The sequence below is a fragment of the Eschrichtius robustus genome, chromosome 2 (genome assembly GCF_028021215.1).
Source record: "Eschrichtius robustus isolate mEscRob2 chromosome 2, mEscRob2.pri, whole genome shotgun sequence".
NCBI classification, from domain to species: domain Eukaryota; kingdom Metazoa; phylum Chordata; class Mammalia; order Artiodactyla; family Eschrichtiidae; genus Eschrichtius; species Eschrichtius robustus.
Genome location: NC_090825.1, coordinates 13,129,257 through 13,144,295, shown reverse-complemented (window position 1 = coordinate 13,144,295; position 15,039 = coordinate 13,129,257). Strand labels below are relative to the sequence as shown.

At 42.2% G+C, this 15,039-nt stretch overlaps 1 protein-coding gene across 1 annotated transcript in view; it reads right to left on the bottom strand.

Annotated features, from left to right (window-relative positions):
• FBXL7 (F-box and leucine rich repeat protein 7) overlaps nucleotides 1-15,039 on the bottom strand; it is a 428,895-nt gene that overhangs the window by 338,476 nt on the left and 75,380 nt on the right. The window lies entirely within an intron of this gene.

The following is a 15,039-nucleotide window of genomic DNA, read 5'->3' as shown; positions in this document are numbered from 1 at the left end:
GGGCAGAGAAGTTTAACTTTCCCAGAGTCACAGTGCAATGCCATCCCAGAGTAGAACCAGGTCCACCTTTTCTCTGTAATCCTGAGCCACCATAAATTAAAAGGACAACTATGAAGTTTGCAGGTGGACTATATCAAATTGGAGCAGAGGATGAACAGAAAGAAGACCTAGAGTCTAGTCCACATTCTAGAATTTTCTAGCTAAGCGATTTAGATTCTCTGAGCCCCAATTTCCTCAGGGCACGGACACAGCAGGCGGTCAATGAGCACCTACTGAGTCCAAATATTTCTATGAATCTCTGAGATGCCTTCAGTGCAGTGGCCTTCAGAAGGCCCTCCTTCCACAGTAGGCAGATGGCTGAGTAGGGGGCCAATCTCATTTCTCACAAATCTCAAGACTCACATTACAAGGTCTGGGCCAAAGGGGACTGATGTCATTGAGCTCCTGGACCTGCCAAGTGGAGAGAGAAATGGAAGCTGACACTTCCAGAGTCAACTCTGGTCTACTCCTAAGGCTTCCGCTACTCTGAGCTTCCCCCTTTGTCCTAGTCCTAAACAAGGAAATTATTTCCATTTTTTAAGGCGAAATTTGCACTTTAATGGCTTGCCCCATGACCTGTAAAAGTCTCCAGTCTTGTTTGTTTGTTTGTTTGTTTTTTGGCTGCACCAGTTCTTAGTTGCAGCATGTGGGATCTAGTTCCCTGACCAGGGATCGAACCTGCGTCCCCTGCATTGGGAGCACACAGTCTTAACCATTGGACCACCAGGGAAGTCCCAATTCTCCAGTCTTAACCAAGAGCTATCACAACCTGCTTCTACTTGTGGAAAAAATGGTGTCTCAATCATTCAGGTCGGGGGAGACGCTGAGCCTCAGAAAAACCAGATTCGAGTCTTTGACATACTAAGGGAATAAAAAGGGCAAGCTGTGGTCAATGTGGTCCAAAACTCGCTCACACAATTAAAAATCTGCCTTCTTTACAGAATTCTTCATGCTGTAAAGACAAATGGGAAAAGAGGCAGGAAGTAAAACAATAATACAACTGTTAACTAGAAGCATTTCCCCAAACAAAGCTATCTGACTCACTACTTTATACAACAGACACTGACTTGGTCCCTGCTTTAACGACCAGACGTTAGGAGCTGGGAACCTAAGAGCAACAACATCTCTGCTCTCAAGACATTTACAGTTCACGAAGGACTAACCCAATCAACGTAATCCTCTCTACAAATGCCAGGAATAAAGACAAGGTGCTCCGGAGTTCACCGTATGCCCACCTAGTTCAGACTTGGCTGGGGGAATAAGGTGATCTGGAAATTTAGATAATGGTGAGAGCACATCCCAAGCAGAGTGAAGGATCCAGATGCAAAAGAGAACACAGAGCATTCAGGAACCACAGATAATCTAATGGGGCCAGAGAAGGTGAAGGAAGGGAAGGAGGTGGGAGATGGTCATGAATCTTGAAATCTCACAGACTCTGGTGGGAAAACTGAACTACATCCAGGGAGCAGTGAGGCCCCTTTGAAGGGTTTGAACAAGCAGAGGGGCATATCAGGTGCAGAAAGGTAGACTGAGCTGCCATGTGGAGAATGGACCAAAGAGGGACCAACTGGAGGCAGTGAGACTGCTTAGAAAGATGTTACTGAAAGCAGCAGTGGTGGGTGCAGAGAGATGAATGGATCTGAGAGATGTGAGTCCAGTAGAAACACCAGGAATTTGTGATTGGACAGTCAGGGTGAGGCAGGTGTAACAGTCACAGGTGACACCCAGATGATCTTCTCAAGTGTTCAGAAGGGTAAACGCTGCCTAGCCTGCATGTCTGAGCAGTTGAAGACGGAAGGTTCTCTGAATCGTGCCTGCACCAAGAAGCAACCAGAAAACGGACTCCAGTCCCTGCCATACACATCTGTCTCCCTCTTGGCACTCTCCCCATGCCTGTGGGATTCTCAAGCGCTCTTATTTTTCCTCTTCACCCTAGAGATCAGGTTCATCTGGGACTCAATGGCTTCCCTCCCCTCCACTTGCCTCTTCCACACATGTCTATATACCACTGTTGTCTCTCAAGGTCAAAGACAACTTAAAACATGTTGTAAAGAGAGATCAATCCTTTAAGAAAAAAACATGGCATGGCCTCAGGATGGTGAATGAAGTACCAATCTTGGTTCCTTTTTTAAACGCAGAGGATCCAGTTTTAGCCAGTTCTTCACAGTCCTACTCATTCGCTGTAGAGCAGATGAAGAAGCCCCTTGAACACGTGGCTGCAGGGTCCACAGCCGCCGTCTGCATCTCTTCAGCGCGTCATCACCTCTGATGACAGCACGGAGGACTCGCTGGCTGAGCCCAAGGCTGGCTTGGGAAACCCTACAGGGATGTTCAGAAAACAAAAACAGCTACTTGGGCCACATGTTGGCCGGACTCTACTACCACCAGAAGGTACCCTGTCTTCCAGGTTTCTTTAAGGATAGCTTCCAAAGCCATTCCTTCTGATTTAAAGAATTAATAGGGAAATAATGGAACTCATCCAGGCTCTTTAAGTGCAAATACTCAGCACCATGCTCCCCACATCCCATGTCCCGTGTCCACCCAGGAACACAGGTGCAAATGGGCTGCTTACTAATACCCAAGGCTACTGGGTGTCTGCGTCAAGAACATGGGGTGTCTTGCTATTCTTCTGCTTATATATTCATCCTTCTTTCTCACTGAATATATTTTATAAGTAATTCCATTACTGACAATAAGAAACCTTTTGAAATTTCCGTTAGGAAAGGGGTTTTTGTGATCCACGGTAGTTCAATGATTTCCATATGAAGAATAAAGAGGCAACAGATTAACAATATCAAAAGAAAGAGGAAAAAGGAGATAATTGAGTTTTAAAAGGAAAGAAATTGAACTAAAATCTTCAAAGTTTAAACAAAGGGAGGTTCTGATGGCACTGGCCTTCAAAAACTCATATTTAAGTAATTATTCCATGGTTTGCATGGAAACGTAACAGGGATAGAGGTCAGAGAGACATTTTACAACTGGGAGCAAAATCGTATATATATGACTTTATGTATATATATATATATATATCCATCTTCATGCACATAAACCATTACTGAGTTGAGATTATAACACTAATTTTGTCTTGTGCCACAGTTTTTCTGTAATGCCCAGAGTCACGGATTTACACATCAATACTATAAAATGTGTAGTAAAATCAGCCTAAAATCTTTTTTAAAGTGATAACTTATTTGGGGAATAATAGCATTCAGTTGAAAAACTTGACCATTTAGTTCTGACAGTAAATAAATCACATGATGGTCTCTCCACAGCCTATCAACACTGAATAATAAATCTTTGAATTCAGCATTACACCAGACATAATGCTGTAAAGTAGGAGTCTAGTTTTAACTCAGTGACCTCAGTTTTGCCTCTGCTGGACAGTAAATCTGATGCAAAATGAGCAAATATGGGTGACTGAGTTTCAACCTGGCATAACAGTGAGGCTTTGTCAAGGATCCCAGAATTCAGAGAGTTTTTAGGAACCAAAAAAATGTTTGGAAAACAAAAACATATGCTAAACAGCTGGGGATGGGGGAATGAAAGAATGAGAAGAGCTTTCACCTTAGCTAAGAAAACACGCTATTTAATGACTTTTTCTTTTAGCTGACCCATTCTCAGATTTTCTTTTTTAAATCTCTGAAACTATTATCTCTAGAAGGCACATGTTAGATGAATAAAGATACATTCATTCATTCATTCAATTAATGTTCAACAAATTGTGTTTTTATCTCCTACTAGCTCTGGGACTCTGAAGAAATTATTTAACTTCACTGTACCTCAGTTTCGTCATTTGTAAAATGGGACAATGCCTGTACCTAACTTACAAGACACTTAAACCATGGCCATGCATCCTCTGTACCAGACACCATGCCAAAGCTGAGATTTACAACAGTGAATAAAGCAAACCAGATCCCCACCTCCAGGGAGGCAGAGGACATAATTAGGAAATAAAAATAAATACACACAGAATTTGAAAACCAACCAAGTACCTGGAGGAAATGCATAGGGTACTAATGAATAAAATGAAGGGGAGCTTATTAGATAGAGGGATCATAGAAGGCTTTGCTGAGTTGGGAATCTTTGATCTGAAATTTAAAGGTCCCTGGAGTGGGCCATGCAAAGAGAAGAGACTAGCCCACTTCAGGCCAAGGATTTGGGATCTACAGAGGACCTGACCTTGGAATTGGCCAGCTGTGTTCCAGGAACTGGGGAAAGGTAGGGAAGGGGCAAATCATGCAGTATCCAGAGGCAATAATAAAGAATTTGGCTTTAGTGAGTCTATCCATATGAATTAGGAAATCACTGGATGGTTTTCCAGTGGGAAAATGACAGATCTTTGCTCTGAAAGACAATTCTAGCTGCTGGATAGTGAATGAACTAGGGAGGTTCAGAATGAAAGCACTGGGGGTCTAGTGAAATTCTAGTGGGAGAGGATGATCGCTGGCTTAGGCAGTGACAGGGAAGATGGAGAGAAACAGACAGAACTTATGACACCTCCTGAAATCTCACCAAATGTCTGCCCTGGTATTCTCTTCTCTGGTGCAAACATGCACAAGAGGAATGGCAAAAAAAGAAAACTTAAATAGTCCCTATTTTACTGAAGTTCTTCAGATGGCTCTCTTTGTGAAAGCCAGTGGCCAGAGAAGTTTACAAACTACCAAGATAGTTTATAGCCATGAATGGATTCGACAGTTCAGGCTGACTGCTTGGTGTGGTTTAGATGGAGAGCTGAAAGACCCCATTACTTAGAAAGTAAAATCAAGATGTATGATGATGTTAAATCTGGGTTGTGGAAAATTCTTTATTGTTTTCACTTTGAATGAAATGGTAAATTGTCTTTTGGAACATGAGCTAGAGGTCTGATGCCAACCAAGACTAGGAAGGAGAGGTTTCCCCACCATAGCTTCCTGGTAAAGGGCCCAAAAGCAGTAACTCTGTTTTCAGCTTTCCATCCAAAGGTTAACATAGGGAATGCTTCGTGAAAATTATGGGCTTCCATTCCAACCTATCATGTTGTGCTTTGGAAAAGGAAAGAGAAGAGGAAGAGAGAGATGGAGAAAGAGGGAGGGAGGGAGGCAGGGAGAGAGAGAGAGGATAAATATAATAAAGGGAGGGAACTAAGGCGTGATTTGTCATCGCCCAGAAGTGCGATTGGCTCCCAAACCTCAAGCTCTGATTCCTTCATCAATCTTAATATCCCCCAGATTCTGCAGAGAGCAAACACAGAAAAAGAAAAGTTCTTAGCGAGACTCTAACATTAGACTCTAGCTTGGAAAAATGAGCTTTGCAATGACAGCACATATTTGTAAGAGCTTATTGGGATCTAACTTAGGAGACTGGCTCCAGGCCTTGTAGTTACACATATTTTCTTGGTTCCTCAGTTAATCATTTTTACATCATCCACTTTAAAACAAGCCGAAGGGGAGCTTCCTCCAGAACAGCCATTCATTGGCATTTCACAATTAAAAACAAGATCACATTTGGGTGACCAGCCTGGAGCAAGAACTGGATTTAGATTTAATAAGATACATGCTCACGTGTAATGCATACCAGTGAGTTTGACAAGAAATACTTAACGTGATACAACTCTAGCACAAAACTACATCAGTTTTAACAACTCACCAGGATTTATAAGGCACAGCTTAGGCAACTTGATGGAGGTATAACGAATGCTATCTGAACCTTCGATGGAAGAAAAGTGAATACAAATTTTCCCTCTTCTTATCAACATATCTTAGGCACACAATCCACAGTCTTCTCCACCAATAACACCCAAAGGTAAACGAGGCTTAAAAGTCTAACTTCCACAATTATGCTTATAGTATGGTAAATTCGCTAACAACAACGATTGATAGTTTTGAAGTGTAACTTTTAAGTGTGAACACTTATCCTCTTTGCTCTGAAAAATATCTCAGAGGGCAAATTTTCCATGTAAACAGGTGGCTTCTATATCCCTGGGGAAATCACATGAAATAACAATAACCTGGGCTTCTCCAACTTTTCATCATTTCTAAATCTTACCATTTCTATAATTCACTTAACTGTTCTCCTCTCTCTCTCTCTTTCTACAAGCAAAGACAATGAGTTACCATGTGGTACAAATAGGTTCATGGTTTGGCCTCATTATACTTTTCAGTCTTTTCATTTATCTAGTAAAAATTACAAACGCACTCCCTTCCTTTTGGTATGTTAGAAGTTGTTAAATCTCACAAGGGGCAATCCTTCAACTCCTCAACCCCACTACTAAACACAGATACACATTTTAAATTAAGAAGAGGGAGTAATCATAATCTAATTAAGTACAAAACACAGAATCTTTTTAAAGAAATGTATCTGACTGTTTTGGTACCCTACAGTGGTGTGGCTCAAAGGGATTCCACTTGGAAGCTTGGCTACACCTGTGTTCATGACTTCACAGAACCAACTGGTTTAATAGCATATGGCTGTGGGCAAAAGAGGGAGGGGATATGGGGACATATGTATACATATAGCTGATTCACTTTGTTGTACAGCAGAAGCTAACACGACCTGGTAAAGCATGTATACGCCAATAAAGATGTGAAAAAAAAAAAAAGAAAAGAAAAATTTTTCTCATAGGCATTAAACATCCTCCCAGGAGCCTGGATTTTTCAATCAAATGGTTTCAGTGCGTTGCAGTTTGGTCCCGGGATAAAGACAGAATTCTTCGATGATCATTCTTTCTCCCCCAACCCCCAGGAAAACCAGGAGACCAGGAAGTTCACTACTTCTGGCTGAAGTCCAGCATCAGCAACCAGGACATCTATCACGGGATTCATAAGCCTGGACAGAGACCCTCAAGAACCGGGCAATCCCAGAGCATCCTGGACCCCAGGAAACCTCATTACCACATCCGGTTCAAGAGGCAAAAAAAGGGCAGGAATTATCTGCATCTGACTCAAGCTTGAAAATCAAAGGAGATTTCAAGACCCAGGCAGACCTGACCACAAATCCCTTTTTCAAAGGTATCCCAGAGATCGACTTTAGCCCAGAACTTCTCATTATGTCTTATATACATACTCCGGCAATAACATCTAATACCCATAGAAGAGTCGTAGAAAGAATGTCTACCCATACATTCATCTACTCATTTGGCATCCAAGAAATCTCTGTTAAATGCAACCATGTGGCTGGCAATGAGGATATAAGTATAAGCAAAATCAGGCAGAGTCCTGACACAGTGAAGTTTCCAGCCCACTGAGGGAGGGAGGTACTAATCAAAGCATCACACTTACAGATGTATAGTTTATAACTGAAGACTCTAAGGGAAATGAATATAGTTCTGTGAAAGTGAAATAAAAGACAGAAAAAAACTCAACCTAAGATTGGAAATCAAGGAAGGCCTCCCTTGATAATTACGAGGTAACTGAAGGTGAAAGAGGAATCTGGGTCCAGAAAATCTCAGACAGAGGGAACAGCCTGTGCAGAGGCCCCAAGAAAAAAGGAGCATAATGTGTTTAGGAGTTAAAAAGGCTCACATGCTGGGGCGCATAGCAGGCGGTGACAAGGTATGGGCAGAAAGAAGATCATGCAAGACTTTCAAAACCCATTAAGGACAGAAGTCTTCGTCCCAAAAGCAATGAGAAATACCCAAAAGGGTTTAAAAATAAACTCAAAGTTGCATGGACATTCAGTCCATTGTAAGGGTGGCATTTCGAACCAACAGGAGGAAAGGTGAATGTGTTCTCCAACGCAAGTCCGTGTGCCCAACACACAGTGAGGCCAAACAATAACCAAACGTTGGAGTATGGAACAGGGAAAGGTTTATTGTAGGGCCATGCAAGGAGATGGGTGGCTCGTGCCTTAAAAACCCCAAACTCCCCGAAAGCTTTCAGCAACGCCCTTTTATAGGAAAGGTGAGGGAGGGGTGTGATTAGTGGTTGCAAACTTCTTGGTGTCAGATCCTCTGTTCTTGAGGTCAGGTCTCGGTCAGGTCACCATGTTCTCGTAAACCTCCACCAAAACAAACGTTACTCTCTGTTCTGACAAGTAAGCTGGAGAGAATCATTTGCACAGGATCAACAGGAATACATGTGGTAGCAAATACCCATCAGGTGAATTCCCAGCTCACAACAATTGCCCTTCTTTGGGAAGAGCCCCATCACAGAGGTGGACCTGAAGTAACGATGTACAGTGTCCTTGCAACTTAACCCTGACCTCTGGACACCTCCTAGGGATAGAAAACTGATGGAAGCTGGACCAATTTTTGAAACTCGAATGGAGAGACCGAAGCTGGTTAAAGCTGTTACCTTAACTCCAGTTGCTGAGGCCTCCACGGACTCATAGAGACTGCCACTGCCGTTAGGTCGCAGAGGTGAGGATGGGGGAGAGGTTCACTGCTGCTTCAAGGCCTGGGCTGGCCAGTGGGTGGCCTGGCGAGGGCTCGGAGGCTCTGCAGGACACAGCCCTCAGCCTGTCCCTGGGGCCCCCAGCTCACCCGCCGGCCCTGATCCACCTCTCACCGCACTCTCTGCCACCGCGAGGACCACTGCGAGCTGACTGTTGGCAAAGAGGGACCCCTAACTGCTGCGCTCAGGGTCTCACAGTAATGGTCTCGCGATCACAGGCACGCGAATGGCTGCACGCACACCCACCCCATCCCTCTTACAAATGCTTCAACTAATATTTTGGGACAACTATTGAACAATTTAGAAAAAAATAATGAGACTAGATCTGACCTCACTCCTTCCACTAAAATACATTTCAGACAAATGAATCATTAAAATGCATAAACTGAAAACTGAAGAGGTGCTTAAAAGAACACAAGTGTAAAAGCTTTTCTGCTCTGGATTAGAGAAAGCCTAACGGAAATGAGGCATAAGGGAGACCTAATAATAAGGTAGAACTTCTATGCAGCAAAAAGAGGAAAGAGAGAGAAAAACTCAGAATAAGGCATATGCAAGAAGAAATGAAATAGGAAAAGAAAAATGAAAAAAAAAAAAGAATCTCACCCTAAAAATACCATATAGAAAGTTGAAAGACTTTTAAGAAAACTACAAAAAATATGAATAACACATTTTATGGACAAAGAACAGTTACCATGTAATACTTGAGAATAAAAGCTCCAACATAATGATGAGCAAGGGACAAGATTAGGCTATTTAGCAAAGAAAACATACAAGTGGTTACTGAACATATGAAAATGTTCCATCTCAGTGGTAATAATAAAAATGAAAATGAAAATAAGAAGAAATTGTGTGTGTTAGTGAGACCATAAAAGATTTGAAAAGACTGACCAAACCACATTTGTGGGATGAGGCAGGCAACAAGGACTCTGCAGCACTCAGTAAGAGGGGAAGCTGGTCACCATGTGTGAGGCCAATTTGACAACATGTATCAAAATTTAATAGGAGCATAGTCTTTAACCCAAGAAGACTTCTCAGAATTTAGCCTAAGAACTGCACAAGTTGAAAACGTTTATTCCTAAGGCTGTGCATCTAATCGTTTCTAAGAAAAAGAGAACAATACAGAAATGGTTAAGTAAACTGTCACTTACATCCAAAGGAAGATTATACAAACATTAAAATGTGATGCATTCATTGACATAGAAATCTGTCAATGACACTACTGAATGAAATTAGGTTACAGAATGGCATGTGTGGCATAATTTCACATGTGTGGAGTGATACCCATGTAAGTTACCTTTGTATGAACATATAGATTTCTCCTTCCTCTTTTCCTACATAGAAGAACACAGATGGTCAAATTTATTCATCATTTCCTGTATGCTTTCAGTATATCCTAGTATCGTTCAATTAGATTTCAGAGTAGAAAACAATTCATGCTGACATTCTTCTAATACCTCTTCAATTTTCAGTGTATGCATTTCGATCTCTCATCTAGCTGGAATATATTTTAGTGTTAGGTGAGACAGGCTGGGACCTGGGACCCTTTGCTGCAGTGCTGCAGTTCTTGCACCTGGACAAACCTCTCCTTGAGCAACAAAATACAAAGAAACTATAAGGGACTAAAAATAACAAGCAGGCACAGTTGGGGCAAATTCTGAACCAAAAAGATATAAAAAGACCAAAAAAGCCCAACTGCCACTTCTGAAGAGCCCCGGAGCAAAAGCAGGATCCTGTACACACTCCCTGCACACACCACCACCTAAGTGGTGGGCAAACCACCTAAGCCACCCCTGCAGCCCGACCCCTGGACACACCCCTATCCTCACCCCATATAAGGAACAAGCTCTTCTCCCCTCAGGGAGCAAGCAAGCAATGGAACCTGTTGTTTGGTCTCCCTCCCCCTTGCTGCAGCAGGGGCTCCAATAAAGCCTTGCCTGAATTTCTTGTCTGGCCTCGAATCAGTTTCTATTGATTGGGGAAGGCCAGGAACCCCAGTTAGTAACATAAGAAGTGAGCAAGCCTGTGTTAAGAGGGATTATGTCAGCCTTGTGAGACGTGGGCTTCAGGGAGGGAGCTGGGTATTTGTCAGAAACAGTCTTGTTTTCCCACCCTTCATGCCTTCTTCCCACCCCATAAATTCACACACAGGCATACTACACCCATAAATGCTCACACAAGCACATAAACAAACACAAGGAGGGAGGGAGGGAAGGAGGGAAGTAGGCAAACAGGCAAAAGAGATTCTATTTATAACACCAAAGTCTGAGAGTCTTCCAGCTGAAAAGGGACAGACTGTTGAGGAGTCTTAAGTGTTTTAATCTGGGAGAAGTTTCCACAACAGAGAGATTGGGTCCCATAAGGCTGGTAAAAATTGCTACATTGGTTCCAGACAAGCCCTAGAGGGTGCTTTCTCTAGGTTAATTTGAAATAATAAACAATAGCCAGTGAATGTTTCAGTAGGGAAATTGCTGATGCTGATCATTACAAATGATACTTGATACGCCCAATGTTATACTCAGTGTGCATCAAGGTAAAATTGGTCAATATGTTGAAGTGGCCTCTCCTGTGATTTTTGAGGATTTTTCAGATATGATGCCCATTAAAGTGTGACCTTGGTTACATGTGAGGAAGCAAGAATGCTGTGCCCATCAGCTAGTGGCATGTGTCCCTGGATGCTGGAACTTTTCAACCATGATTAGGGGTTGGCATAACTTGTAATCTTGAAGAGACATTTGCTGTGTCACCTTGCCAGCTCAAAGTAGGACTACCCCAGGATTCCACCCTCCTGTCTGCCATTTCTCCTTCTAGCCATGTATTTAAATACACTGCTGCATCTGTAAGTGTCGCTGAGACATTCTCTCAGACTCCTGACTGCTCACCTGGACACCCGAGATAGACCATGAGCAGCCAAGAGACTCATCGTGGGCTCAAGACAGACACACAGGAAGGGCAATTTGTGAGATTCTTAGGATCATCATTAGCTGCCTTTCCTATTCTAGCACCTCTGACACCCACTGACTCTGAGGTTTATGTTCAAGTTGCCTTCAGTTAATTTCCCCCAGGTAGGCACGGCCTGGCACTTGCCTGTTACAAAAGAAAGGAGTTAAATAGTCTAAGACTTGTTCAAAGACTGTAAAAGGATGGCTTCTCCGTTTGCTTATCCAGGAACAGAGACTAAAACTCTGTGTTTAAGTAATTATAAAGAAAAGTAGGGGGCTTCCCTGGTGGCGCAGTGGTTGAGAATCTGCCTGCCAATGCAGGGGACACGGGTTCGAGCCCTGGTCTGGGAAGATCCCACATGCCGCGGAGCAACTAGGCCCGTGAGCCACAGCTACTGAGCCTGCGCGTCTGGAGCCTGTGCTCCGCAACAAGAGAGGCCGCGATAGTGAGAGGCCCGCGCACCGCGATGAAGAGTGGCCCCCGCTCGCCGCAACTGGAGAAAGCCCTCGCACAGAAACGAAGACCCAACACAGGAGTAAATAAATAAATAAATAGTCTTTAAACAAAAAAAAGAAAAGTATGGTAGACCGTATTTTTCCAAAACGGATGACACATTATATCCACATGCCCTCTAGACCCCATCAAGTGGTGGCATCTAATTCCCCTCCTCTTCAATCCTGGTGGGAAGCGACACTGCATGACCACTGAGAGTAGGTTGTGAAAGGTAACACTGCTTCCACCTTGTTCACTGGAATAAACCACTCTTGAGAACTTTCTCTACCATGTAAGCAGACTGACTGCTCTGAGACTGCCGTTTTGTGAGGAAGCTCAAAGAAGCCCATGTGGAGATACCACAAGGAGAGGCCCTGACCCTAGGGAGAGACAGACAGACAGACAGAGAGAAAGAGAGAGGCCAGCCCCATCCAGAACTGCTCCAGCCCTAATGTTCCAGCTTCAGCCACCGCTTGGCCCCAGAACCAATCTGCCTAAGCCTTCCCAAATTCCTGACCCACAAAAACTAAAAGAGATCATAAAACGATGTCTGTTGTTTTAAGCCACTGAGTTTTAAGGTGATTTGTTATGCAGCAGCAGTAACTAGAACACACTGTGACATAATAATAAAGAGACTAGAAATGCTTTATTGTGAAATATGATTTCTTGCCCTTTTGTTAAGCGATTTTGGTTAGCTTAGGGAAGCATCTGTGTTTTTATAACTTACATTATTTCCCTTCAGACATGTTGTTTTTCTGGATAAGGAATTACAGGCTATATTCTAAAGCCACATATTAATGGACAAATTATAGCCTGTGGGAGAAGCAGCATCCTGGAGTCCTACATCCCCCTAGGATACCAATTATTCACAGAGCCCAACGGTAATATATTCAAATTCCCCTGAAGAAATCTACTTTCCATACTGCTTATGGCCAAATACTGCTGGCAGGGGTTGGGCGGCAGGGGGGTGTCTTAACTTGAATGTGGTTACACATAAGTAATGAGGTATAAAACCTCTTCCTATATCTTTTCATGAAATGAGGAATATCACTGCTTTCCTGTTTCATACTGTAACCCTCCCACATGCAGGTAGGAACCTCTAAGCCTAAAGACATTAAGACCCAGGATCTGAAAAGATGAAAATGCCAAAGAATGTGACACTGTTCAATCTCACCAAACTAATACACTGCACTTTTTGGCAACAGCTGTATATCTATATGTATCTATCTGATGACAAACATGTAACTCACTTGGAAACAGTGAATGCCTAAAGCAGCTGAGTTGTTTATTTTTCATCAAGATGTTCTATGTCATGGATGACAAAATCATACATAAACATTTAGCCCATTTCAAAACATTCCAAGTTAATTCAACCACCAAACTTAAAAAAAATTTCAGAGGGGAATAAGATGGGACAAGAAAAGTTGAACATGTTTGTTTTGCAGAATTAGTACACCTGTGTTTGCTTCATATTGGATTGGAATTGTATCAATTTTCCTTCTAAACATATGGTGATTGTGCTATTTCCTGCTTAAATTATGAAAGTACTTTGGATCTCTTGCAGCATCATGAGGGGCATGAAAATCTCATGAGGGGTCTGATGCTCAAAGTACTGTATGATGCATTTAGAGTATTTAGTGCACTCCAGACTTTCCAGAGTTACATCTGAGACCATCGCTATGGGTTAGTTTGTTTAGACTTTTCCTAAGAAGACACAGAAGTTCCAAATCCACTGGGCTTACACAAAACCACCCGAAAGGCTGACCAGTCGACCAACTGATGTCCTGTTGATATCTGGAATCAGTCTGGAAACAACACTGCTTTTCTTAAGAGATCAAGTCTCTGCCTACTGGAAATCACATCCTAATTATTGTCCAAAGGGGATCTTTTTCAATTCATTGTTGTGTCTTGTCTCAAGAAATTCATTAGTTATTTCAAAACATGACCCAGATGCTGTTCTCCACCCCTCTGTTTTATATAAGGATTTTCTCTGTTTCTGGCAGAAAGTTCCAGAAATTTCTCTATTCTCACAAGAATAGTTCTAGGCACTTTCCCAGTACAATAAAGAAGCTTTTATGTTATGGGTGATGGCCAGTTAACATTTGTATATCTTCAGACAAAGTACAGCATTCCTATCAGCCAAGGGAAACACCTGTACAGCCCAAATTACAACCATGATCACTCATCCCGTAAACAACTTACAGAATCCAAAGGACAAAAACCACAGGTGCTGCAGAAAAACAGCTCCATAAGCACCAATTTCTTCAAAACAAGATTATAAGGGTATAATTATAGCTAGGAAACATGGACATCAACCCCAATAACCTATCATTATTTTTATAATATATGGGGTTTGGAATAAACATGACCACAGATTAAAGCACTAAGGCAGAGTTCCTTGGAGACATATGGTAGCTGAAAAAGAAAAACAGGTTGTATTTGTGAAATAATTAGCCAGACCTTCCAGCTTCTTTTTTCTTAACAATTTTAAAACAAATCTGAACAAAGGGTATACTTAGACCTCAAGTCCTCTAAACTATCACATCTTTAAGCCTGTAAACACACACACACACATACACACACACAATGTTTTACATATTAATAACGTTTCATTATTTGAATCAGAGCAGAAACAAAAACAGCTAGAAACCATTTTAATTTATTTGAAAATCATGATGTCACCCAGAACACATCTTTTTCAGAAGTCTTACAGAACGAAGATGCAATGCAGCTAGCTAATGGAGAGCCAATTACTCTTTGTCATGTAGCAAATAGATATTTTCCACATTGTCTGACTTTCCTTAGAAGATAAGTGATGCCCACAGGAAGCTCACATACGCCAGGGAAAGAAAATAAATGCCCTCGTGCCAATGAGGACGATGGAAGCCAATCTTCTGAAGAATCCACATACTGTGATACAGAAAATGAATGCCTTGTGAGATGACATCATCAGAAACCACATGAAGCCAGAGCATCTGGGAATGAGAAGAAGCTACGTACTGGAGGATGAGGAATGAGCGAGTGAGTCACGCTTGTCACAAGTGGCTTCATGGTGGGCAGATTAAAATGAAGCAAGTCTTTTAGGGGACACTGTCAACAAGGTGGCTTCTCAAAATATTTTACATAAAATCTCATAATTTCGGAGAGGCTTTGTTTCACAAAGCCTTTATGGCAATAGAATGGATACTGTTTTCTTTCA